Source organism: Pseudorasbora parva, chromosome 16, assembly GCF_024679245.1.
Source record: "Pseudorasbora parva isolate DD20220531a chromosome 16, ASM2467924v1, whole genome shotgun sequence".
Taxonomy (NCBI): Eukaryota; Metazoa; Chordata; class Actinopteri; order Cypriniformes; family Gobionidae; genus Pseudorasbora; species Pseudorasbora parva.
This window is the reverse complement of record NC_090187.1, coordinates 33591689-33604355: the sequence shown is the minus strand read 5'-3', so window position 1 is coordinate 33604355 and position 12667 is coordinate 33591689.

Here is a 12667-nt window from a genome sequence, read left to right as displayed (position 1 = left end):
AGTACATCTCCCATGATCAATGCACTGGAAGTCTTCTTACACCTGCTGTCATTCACAAAATGCCATTTACATTACCTCTTTACAGTACGGCTGACATTCAAGTCACTCCATGTAGAAGAATGTCACATGGGGTTTTCTTAACCTGCACACAATCCGTGACTAACGTAACCTTGTCTATCGCCATGACGATAAACACCCCCACAATCTGTCCACCCCTTGCGGTTTGTCAACTTGTGGCTAAATCAGTGTGGAACAGAAAGTGGACAGAAATCACATCTAACTTACTTTGACAAAAACAACCTAATGAATAAATCATGCCGTTTTCCACACAATAACTCAATCTTTTAAACCAGCATTTTTTTTAAACAGCACTGTTTTTTTTAATATGATTAATATGATGAATATTATATATTTTTTTAGATTACTCCTAAACAACTACATATCATTTTGTAATTTGTGTCCAAGTCCCTGGGTTGGTTGGTTTGAAGAATTGAAATTGCTTCTTGTTTGTCTGTCAGCCGAAGTTTAATATTTAATGACACTTCCTTGTCTTTTAGGTTACGAGAGTTGATCTCATATTTTAAATATTTTGTCTGGTCCACACACAAAACTCCTGCTTGGAAATATTCTTCTAAGTGTTATTCCTTCTAGAAGGCCTATTCAAATTCATAATTTTTTTAATAGTCTTTTTATGAAGCTGAAAAGGCAGCATGCTTTTAACCTTTAATGCTTTTGCTATATTACATGGGCTCTCAGTGCTAGTCTGCTGGAGACCGATATATTCCACATTGTTATTTAATTGCTATAGACTTAATAATTCCTTTCAGTACCTTATATTTTTTATTGCAAATGTACTGAGAACATGTCTGCATAATCAGACAGTATGAGATCATACGACTGATGTGAGCATGTGAAGTGCTCTTTGTGTTTGTCTGTACTGGATTTGTGCATGTGCGCCTTCCCTAAAGCGCCTGTGTGTTTGAAGTGCCATACTCCGTCTGTTGTCTGACAAAGCACATGTATCTCCCAAGCTTGTGTCCTCCACATTTAAAAACACAGGCTCTCAGCCCACCCTCACAGTCCTTTATTCTTCCTACACTTTATTTAAAATTACCATACAACTCATTGTCTTGCCATCAACGTGGTTATTGTGATCCAAGCAGCGTAATCAACGTGTTAATCCAAAACAGATCATTCAAGTGTGGACATCAAACAAGTGGACCTTGAGCTCAAAAACAAGTGAGCAGCTATAACAATTGCTATTTTACTAATGATACTACCTTTGAGAGAGAAGCAGGTGCACTTGTGTTTGCCATGAAAGGAGAGGTCATGTTATTTTCTGACCTATGTACAAGTGCAAACAGTACAAGATGTTCACCAAATAACAAATTTGGTTCCTTTTTCTAAAAATGGCCATGAGCAGCTGTGGCCATATAGTGAAGCGTCCAATTAAGCAGATTAAACTTTGAAATACACTGTCATTCAAAAGTTTGGGGTCAGAGAGAAAGAAAGTAATACATTATTCAGAAAGGAGACACTCAAATTTATTCTAGCTGTGTGTTAAGTTTACGTTCTCGGACTAAATGTAAAATATCTTAAAGGTCCCGTTCTTCGCGATTCCATCTTTCAAACTTTAGTTAGTGTGTAATGTTGCTGTTAGAGCATAAATAATACCTGTAAAATTATAAAGCTCAAAGTTCAATGCCAAGCGAGATATTTTATTTAACAGAAGTTCCCTTTCAAAGCCTACAGCGAACGGCCGGTTTGGACTACAGCAGGAAGTGCAGGGATGTAATGACGACACTAGAACCGTTTGTTGACTAACCCTCCGCCAACAAGAACACGCAAAATAGGGGCCGTGGTCTTGTTGCTCTCCCACGTGGAGAAGAGCGCGCATTCAGCGCTTGCATCTCCCCGTTATGGTAAGAGGCGGGACCTTTCTGGGCAAAGTGCGCTAAACTGCTGTCCAATAACAACACAGGAACTCATCACGTATTTCTGAAGGAGGGACTTCATAGAACAAGGAAATCAACAGGCTGTACAGATAAGTAAATTGTGTGAAAAATACTGTTTGTTTTTTTTACACGCGAAACATGAACTCATGTTTCCCGACATTAGGGTGAGTCATTAATGACATCAATTTCATTATTGGGTGAACTAACCCTTTAAGGCTGCAGTCTGTTAGTTTTGCCTCTTTGTTGCCATTTCTGTTTGAAACCTGGCATTGCAGTTAGTTGCGGGATGTGCATCGTCACGGTAATATGTGTAGGCTGTCACTGCACTGGTGTGGATACTGTACTTCGGAATTACAGATACTACATCTTGGAAGAATGACCAAAACAATTATTTGTACCACAAAATGTCATCTAACATTTCAGCCTCTTCTGACAGACTGAGAAAATAAGGATTACAATAAATCGGGCTACCAACAGTCTCGCTAAACATAGGCGGAAGTACCGCCCCAAGCGACCGTGCGAGGGCTAATACAAACAGCCTGTTTTATGGATTATAAATTTGGATGGCCCCAATAAAAGCTGTGTTTGGATCAGTTTCAGGGCAGTTATGTATCAAATGGTAAATGGATTGCATTTATATAGTGCTTTCAACAGACCCGTGGCCTCCAAAGCGCTTTACATGTTGCCTCACATTCAACCATTCATTCCCTCATTCATACATCTACAGTGGGGTCTGCCATGCAAGGCCCCATCAAGCTCTTCAAGCAGCTTAGATGTCTTGCTCATGGACACTTGGACCCGGGGATTGAACCATCAACCTTCCGATTTGTAGCCGGAACCACTGACCCACTGCTGCCCCCCGGCAACAAAAACTTTTACATAAATAAAAAAAAATGTGATTGGTGGCAGTGTGCGGTTGATGGCTGAATGAGTGAGATTCAGGAGGGATGCTGGGAAGTCTAGTCCAGAGTGTGAGTGAGGGAGTGTAGCAGTGAAGGAAGACTGATGCACTTGTGACAAATAATACTTCACAGTATTATATAATGGCATACAAAATATTTGCAGCCTGGTGAGCAAAACTCTTACTGACCCCAAACTTTTAAACGGTATAGTGTGTAGTCTATTAGCCTACAGTATTTGAGAATTGAGTCACAATTTCCAAAACCATTTTACATACGTAAAAGGAAAGATTGTATTGTCTTTACAACTTTATATCAACACAGAAAGATGGAACATCCTAGAAAAGTGCAGTCGAACGGCAACTTGTGAAACCCACATGCCCGATTTCAAGAGATCCGGGGGTTTGACATCACACAAGTACTGTGGCACCCAGGGAGATAATGATAATGATACACAACTAATGATACACAGCTAACGATAAACATTCACTTCTTTGCCTATGAAATACATCAATAAGCCAAATTCACAAAAGAATCTGTAAGTGTGTGTGTGTGTGGGCTGGTAATCCCTACATTATGGGGACAAAATGTCCCCACAAAGATGGCAATATCCGTAATCCTTGTCCTTGTAGGGACATTTTTTGGTCCCCATGAAGGAAACATCATATAAATCATACAGAGGGAGTTTTTTTGAGAAAGTAAAAATGCAGAATGTTTCCTGTGATGGGTAGGTTTAAAGGCAGGGGCAGTGTAGGGGATAGAAAATACAGTTTGTACAGTATAAAATCCATTACGCCTATATCGAAAGTCCCCATAAAACATGGAAACACTGTGTGTGTGTGTGTGTGTGGGCATGTTTTTGTGACATATGATGACTCAAATGTGTATAATGACATGGGTATGACATAGGTATTACAAGGAGAGGGTGAAATATGAGGACATTGGCCATGTCCCCACTTTTCAAAACGCTTATAAATCATAAAGGATGAGTTTTTTGAGAAAGTAAAAATGCAGAATGTTTCCTGTGATGGGTAGGTTTAGGGGCAGGGGCAGTGTAAGGGGATGGAAAATACGGTTTGTACAGTATAAAAACCATTATGCCTATGGAATGTCCCCATATGTCACAAAAACAAACGTGTGTGTGTGTGTGTGTGTGTGTGTGTGTGTGTGTGTGTGTGTGTGTGTGTGTGTGTGTGTGAATTACTGTAAAAGAGCTTTTTTGTTGAGCGTTGTATACAAAATGGCATTTTACCCTCTGCAATCTGAGGTGGCGTCTCTGTTAACAGTGAACTGCTTAGCAAATGCTGGCATTGCAATTTGTTTCTTTGAATGTATGAATCATTTTGAGCCCTAGGGAATGGAACACCTTTGGTCAGAAGGTAAAGTACTTGCGTCCACATACTAAAAAGGCAAGCTTTCCCCCTTGATTGTAATTATGGGAACTGATCAATATTACTGATTAGACAAGATTGACCAGCATTTCTTTTATTAAATTAGTTTTGCCCTGCCTCAAGCACTAAACAACAGGAGAGGTAATCACCCTCCACATTGGCATCAAGTTATAAATCACGCTTCACGCCAAACTCCTCGGCTGGGTTAAATTATCAATGTCTAAAAGGTCGATTTTTTTTTTCTTTTTTTTTTCTCACAGTAGAAGGAACATATGTTTAATCACAACAACACACCCACACGCCTCCACACACACCGGATTTAGAGGCAACATAGTCATTGTGTGATCGGTGTAGTATCATGGCCAAGCAGCTCTGGCTTTCGGCACCCTGCGGAGGCTGGAAAAGACAAATTAAGCTGCGGCTTGTAGAGCCTGTTCACACTGACACACTGTGCATGAAACACAGTGTTAATGGAGGGCAGGAATGCCTTCGGAGCTAATGAGAACAGGAGAAATACTCTCAACATAAAGCTCCTTAGAATCCTATACAGACACCATCACTGCTGTAATTGGTCTAAGAGTCTTACATACCCTGGGGTCCAAAATGAAAATGGGGGATGTTTTTCCAGTTTAACCTTAAGATTTAGAATTTGAAATATAAAAACAAAGATAAAATGGGACAACACTGTACAATAAGGTCCAATTAGTTAACTAACCATGATTTGGAAATATTAAAAAATAAATAGATAAATGGTAATGCTTCATAATAAGGTCCAATTCTGCCAGAAAGACTCGGGAGAATAAATACTGTGACAATTATCCATTTATTAACAACCCAGCAAGCAATAAAGTACTTTGGCATAGGCCCCGTCTGTAGCTCGCAATCAGAGGGTACGGACTCTGCACATCCTGCCTGAAGACGAAGGCAGAGGCTCAGCCGACCCCCTCGTGAGGTATGGAAGGGACCATCCTGGTGGTGGTGGGGTGGAGTAGGGAAGGATTTGACTTGGAGGTGGTGGGGAGGATGGCTGTGAATTGGGGCGTCAGCATCTGTGAACTCAAACATGAGTAAGTACCGATCTTTTATACCCAAGTATTAGATTGGATAGATAGAATCGACGTAACAATTAAGTCTTCCCGGCAGAACTTATGCTAAAGCTTTCATTTATGTTACACTGTAAAAATTGCCAGGAATTTTAAAGAGTATTATTTTACAATAAATTACGGTAGTCAGAAATTTACAGTGAATAAATGCATACTGGGTAATTTTCTTATGAATTACTGTTAATAAACAGCAAAATTATGCTAACATCCTTCTACTGCTCTACTGTGAATTCACATGATAAAGTTGTCTTTAACCATGCCATTGTAAGAAATGATATAGTTTAGTACTGTAACTGTTTTGAATTCACCATAAGGGTGATTAGTGTTCCATTTGCTTGGGGTCTTGGACCCTGTATATTTTCATTTTCAAATTTGTGGTCTAGCCAAGAAGTTAGTGCACATTTTAAGTTAGTCAACATTTATTTTAGCGTTATTATAGCATAAAGATTTACCAGTATCTTATTTCAAATTAAAAACTGTTTGTACATTGATCTTTTACAATAGTGAAGCAACTATCTTTGAAAATGACATCATCTTGCAGCCTCACCTTAGCACAGACACTGCAAATGGTGACACTAAACAAATAATAATTAAAAAAGATAAACTCTGAAGATTACAAAATAAACCAACATAGACTGTAAACCTGAAGCTGGCAAACGGTTACAAAGTAAAAAAGTTATTCTTTTTAAAGTATAACTTATTTATAAAGTTTAAGTAAACAGAACTTGCAGATTTTTATTTTGTACTAACACATTTTAATAGTTTTTTACTTCAAATATTTGAGTAAGCTAATTAACACATTTAAATAAAAATAATCAACTTAAATTTCAGTAGTAGAAACTTGACTAGCTTTAACTGGCTAATTAAATAAATGCTATCTTGCTAATTGATAACACAATACTTTGATAGCATTAGCATAGCATAACACTTGCTGAATGAGTACAGTATTTAAAGAGGCGGGACCTTTCCGGGCAAAGTGCGCTAAGCTGCTGTCCAATCACAACACGGGAAGCGCTGGCCCAATCAGAACTCGTTATGTATTTCTGAAGGAGGGAATTCATAGAACAAGGAAATCATCAGGCCATTTTTAGGACAGAGGAAACAGCGCTGTACAGATAAGTAAATTGTGTGAAAAATACTGTTTTTTTACACACGAAACATGAACTCATGTTATATTGCACACTGTGAACATAATCAAAGCTTCAAAAACACGCGAAGAACGGGACCATTAATATACTATCTGTTCTGAAACTAAACCCCCACTGTAAACGCTGCCGTCAGTTTTGTGAACTCAAAAGAAAAAGTTCTAAATAATAGAACTTTCTAAAAAATAGACTAATTTGTTTAATTTGAGTTGGCTGTACTCAAACCAATTAATTATTTTGTTAGGGTTTACAGTAAAAGTGAACCAAAAATAGGTTCAGCAGCACATATAAAACCAACAAGAATCAAGAAACTCTACAGCATAACATTTTCATGCTGCACTGCATGCTTGGTACCTTTAAAGTATACACTAAAAATACAATATGATATTTGTTTGTTTACATAAATTTTTGCAATTATTAACCTGGAATATACTGTAATTTTACACTAATTCGTTTAACAGTAGTTAATGCATTAACTATAACAATAACCTATACATTTATTAATCTAAATTAGTTAATAAAAATACAACTATTCATTGTTAGTTGTCAAGCTCATGAAATAATATGATTTGATTTTAATGTGTTATTAGTAAATGTTGAAATGAACAATAACACAGATTGAAAAACACTTTACAATAAGGTTGAACTAACCATGAGCAACATTTGTTACTGTATTTGTCTATCCATAAAAACAAAACACAGCTGTTCATTATTTGTTCATGTTACTTCACACTGCATTAACCAATGTTAATAAACACAACTTTTAATTTTAATAATGCATTACAAAGAAAAAAAGATTTATAAATGCTGTAGAAGTGTGGTTTAATAGTTCATGGTAACCAATGCATGCTAATGTTGACAAATGGAACCTTATTGTGAAGTGTTACCACAAAAATAATGCAATACTGAATATTTAAGAATTAAGAATATTTATGGTTTTCTTTAAAATTGAAATGCTAATTTGCACTGAAAAAATTGTAACATAAGCAAAACTGCAAAATAAAAGCATTTTCACTGGATGAAGACAACTTATGACATCAAATGAATAAGGAATATTTAAATAAAAATTCCTCTATTTTGAGTAAAATTCTAAATAGAAGCAGTGTTCCTTAAACTCTACTTATTTATATTAATTGAATACAGTATGTTTAAATCACTAGTGAATGGAAGGGTATAAAAAGAAAGCAAAGGTTACCCATTTGTTAGATGAAGTCACAACAGTTCACTGTAGCAATTGAACCTTTTTAGACTGAGATCGAATACCTTTATTGTGTGATGTCTCTGTGTGTGACACTTTTAGCTCAACAATTCTCTCTTTCACTCCTTTATCCCTTTGCTAAGATTTGATCATTTCATCTGTGTCATGGTTAGCTGAGAGCTTATCCTCACAGTCTGATCTTCCACCAAATCCTGAGCTTTTCTACCGAAAGATACGAGCAATCTGACAGGGCAAAGACTTTAGTGAGAGCAAGAACATGTGATACCCCAGTCTACAGATATGGTTTCTTTGAAAGAGCACCAAACTAAATCATAGATTTCATTTTCTTTGGTTCTTTCCTTATGTTTTTGACGGTTAGACAAAAAAAAAAAAATACAGGTTATCAGGCTTGCTGTGATGTAAAAGTGTGAGTCATTTTTAAAAGGGCATGTTTCATACTTTAGAAAAGGGCTGAAAATGTCACTTTTATTTCTCATGAATGTCTAAATCACTTTTAGGAAAGTTCTGATTAGTCTAATGTCTTTTTATGAGTCTACTAAGAGAAACAATACAGTTAGCACTGTTTGTCAGCCTGTGTAATAGTGTTGAATCAGTCACGCAACCGATTCGTTCAAAAACATTGAATCAAAGATGACATTATGTTGTTGTGACTTTGTTCTATTTTTGTTGGTTAGGAAGAATGGACTATTGTGGTAACTTCTTGTTTATCGAACTGTATATAAAAGCAGGCACATCCGGCACATAAGACCACTATAAAACGTATAGCTTCTCCTTCCTCATTATATAAATGATTATATTCAATTTTTTAAAGCACGAAAGACACGATTATTAAAAAACGTGATTCATCTGTATTTGACTGGCAGAATATTAAGTACTTAATTTGCAGTAAATAAGTGATGTGTTTTGCAAGATAAGAAGATTTTTCATTTCAAAACGATTTATGGAGTAGGACTGCGCTGCTTTAAAAAAAAGTCAGTCCAAAAAGATCTTTATTTTAATTTTATATATATATATATATATATATATATATATATATATATATATATATATATATATATATATATATATATATATATATATATATATATATATATATATTAAATGTCAGGCTTTTTCTCACCTCCTTAGTGCGGTTGAACAGACAAATTGCCCATTTAAAACTAACTGCCTGACATTACACTAAATGTATGAAATAGTAGGAGGAAAACTTGCACTTACTTTAAAGCTTTTCTTATCTTTTTAACTCATCTTTTCATTAAAACAACACATTTATGAATTGAAACATAACAATGTGTATTAAGAATTCATGGTATAGATTGAACTTTATTTTGATATTACCAATTTATCTTGAAAGCAAAATATATCCTCATGAGAACCAGATTTTTTGTTTTGTGATTTTAATATTTTTCATGCCATTAACTTTGAAACAAATGAAGCAAAAAAATGTATTTATAAATTTATTTCATATATGATATGCTATGTCTATTGTAGTGACACCAGTTGTATAAAAAAATTAAATGTCTATAAATGGGTAGTGCCTTTCGATACAATGCATCTGCAAATTAATTTGCATATTAAAGTGACAAAAGAAGCGTATGGGAGTAATAACTGGCAACATTTTCATAATAATATCTAATATTTCATAGGAATATTGATATCCTATTCACCTGTGTCTCCCAAAATGCCTGCATGATTAAAGTCCTGGTGTCCTCTACAGTGGACGTGTATGAAATCAATGCCCTGTTTTGTAACAGAAAGTCATATTTTGACTAGAAACCCCATAACATTTTCCTGAGATGTTTATTTATGGCAAGCAATTTGAAAATTAGTCAGATTTAAAAATTAAAATATAAGAGTGCTACATTTGATCACTAATGTCAGACATTTTTAAAGACCAAGGAGATTTTGAAACTTCCAAACATTTGGTATCCCTGAAAAGCCCTGAATGTTAAAACTGAGACATTATTATGAGACTATTCCTGGGTCCCAGGAGGATATAGCACTCTCTTTCTATAGTTTACAAGACTCACAAACAAAAATGAATGTAATATAATGGGCAGTGGGCAGTCAAGATCATAGCCCTTGCAAGAGAAAGTGTCTGTCTTCGACAGTGGCTTTCAGTGATGAAAGGATTCGTTCACGGGTGTCTGACATCATCAGCTGGATCTGTGAACTAATGCCATCGGAAAGACACAAAAAAAGAAGAGAGAGCTGAAATGAGAAGAAGACGGTGATAAGCAAATCTGATGAAGTGTTTCTGCTTCCCGTTCTGAGGAACTCATCTAATTTTATCTGTCCATCTTCTCCGTCAAGGCACAACACTTCGGCTCGCCTTCCCGCCACTCTCTCTTAGAGAGAAAATCTGTTTTCAGCTCTCTATGGAAATGACTTTTGACAGTTACTCATAAGTGGGTGATTCACGAACCGAATGAACAAAAGATGGCACAGGAAAAGAAAAAAAAAACGATTTAGATCTAACTCTCATAATGGATATATGTTATTAAGTTTTTAATATTGAGCATTTGGAAGGCCAAGGGCACATGGTGGAAAAGGCGAGGGCCGCTGATGAACACGACTCTCACGCAGCCTCATCTTGTTGAATGACACCTCAGTTTTGAAAAGATGGCTTATCAACACCAGGATTGGCACCACTGCACCTGGCCGGAAATCCATTCTCAGGGGCGTCTTATCTTCCCCGGCTACAATCCTCCAATCTAATCAAGCAAAAGTGAAGTGAAAAAGAATGTAACCTTAGCAACCAGCTGCCAAGCTACCTGCAAAGCTTTCCATGTTGAGCCAAACATTATCATATGGTTGCTATTTTTGCATTCTAGAAATGTTAGAATATATGCCTCTTTTGCATATCGATTGGACAAGGGAGAATGTGAAGCATTTGGAGAGCATGTGTGTTTGAGTGTGTGCTGACCTTTATAGGTGGAAACTATACACACCCAATAGCTCATGTCCCACAAGGACGCCACACTAAAAGTGCACCAATTGCTGTGCAATCCACTGACAGAGACTACAAGAAAACTATACAAATGTTTTATAATAGAAAAAATGTCTCTTTGGTTCTACGTGGGTTAGTCCAGTTATTTTAATTCAAAAATAATAAAAAAACGCACCTTTTGAATGATGTACATTTGTTTATCAATATCCTTTTCAACTTCAAGTGATGGAAACCTTAAATTCTTTTTAAGTTTGGTAGTTTAAAATGCCATTAATGTCTGAAAAACGTGTCTGCTAAATCAGTCAGATTGTAGTAGTGTTATTTTGTGGTCATGTGACAAGAAAACCATAAAATTAGATTCTCTTGAGTGTCAAGGTCATTACTTTTTTAGTCATGAAGTAAAAGTCAAAGAGATGGAAATAAGATAAAAAATGTGTGACTACAAATACAAAATGTCAAACTTTTGTTTTAAACATGGTTAACATTTCTATTTTTTATCATCCTTATTTGTCATTGACCCATATGTAAATGATTACACCTGCTGCATAGTGCAGTGTTGCTATTGATTGCTCAAGATCCCATGCAATGTGAAATTATCTTTACTTGACTTTCTTCAACCAGTCATTTTTTCCCCTTCAGGACATTTGGCAGCATCAACACGAATAAATCAACAACTCATTAAAATTCTGCACTTGTATCTAGCTTTAATTTTCACATAGGATGCCAAATGAAACCAGAAATGAGTAAGATTTCATATGCATGTTTTTATCTGTTTTTAAAAATAAGCAGAAAACTGAACATGCTCACAGATCACTTTCACATTACTCTGATTTTTACTCGGCAATCACAGTCTGAGCAAACACGGAACGGGCTTAAAATCAAAAGCAAATAGAAGCTTCATATCGCAGTACACAATATCAACCATGGGTTCCACAACAGATTATTTATAGCAGCTAATATTAAGCTTTCTAGGCACCCAAAATGGAAATGACTTCTGCAACACCAAGCCTCAGCCTGCATCTCAAAGTGCATACTATCCATCCTAAATAGTATGTGATATTAGTAATTTTTAATACTTTTTAGGGTGGATAGGATGCAGGGCAAGGGAAGATGCGTTTACGCCATGTCGTAATTACAATTCTTGTAAAAAGCAGTCACATGTTCGCAGAACTTGTAAGTACAACTTTAGACTCGTAATTTTCGAGATATACGACTTGTACCATGCGACCACTGCAGATTTATTAATAGGACAAGAGAAATGTACAAGTCAGAAACCGAGGACGTGAACAGCTCCAAGTAGGTCTATAGCGTCACGTGTTGTCATCTCTTATTTACGATAATTCAGTGGTGCAATTATGACATCAATTTGTAGGCAAAAAACACGGAAGCGAGTTAGCATTTTAGCACTTCCGGTTCCCTCGTCCCAAAGTCAATGTGTTTTGGGGTTTTGGTTAAATGGCTGAAATAAGGTATGTGGAGAACACAAGTTCAAGACACTTTCATGTTTCATTTAACGACATAAAATACATCAGTATTACCACACTCTAGAGTCTGTCGAGGAGATTAAACATCATCACGCTGAAAAGGTAAACTCAGTACATGTTTACAAATTTTATTTGCCTCATTATGCTCATTAATGTGCTCTTATAAACTATTCTAACTTAAATGTTCTAGGAAAATGTTTTGAGGTAAAAACTGAAAAAGCTGTCTAAAGCACAGAGGTAGGAAGGTTAAAGGCCTCCATTGGCCACAATGTCATTTCCTCTCTCAAGACCCATAAAAGTCACTAAAGACATCATTACAAAGTCCGTCTCACTACAGTGGCTCTACAATAGTTTTATGAATAACAACTTATATAGTGATGACCGATTTCAAAACATCTCTTCCTGAAGCCTCTGAGCTTAATGAATCAGCATATCGATTCATCGACTTTGGGGATCCAAACCGCTGATTCGATACACTGATTCATAACGTTTCAAAGCTTCATGAAGCGGTGTTTTGAAAT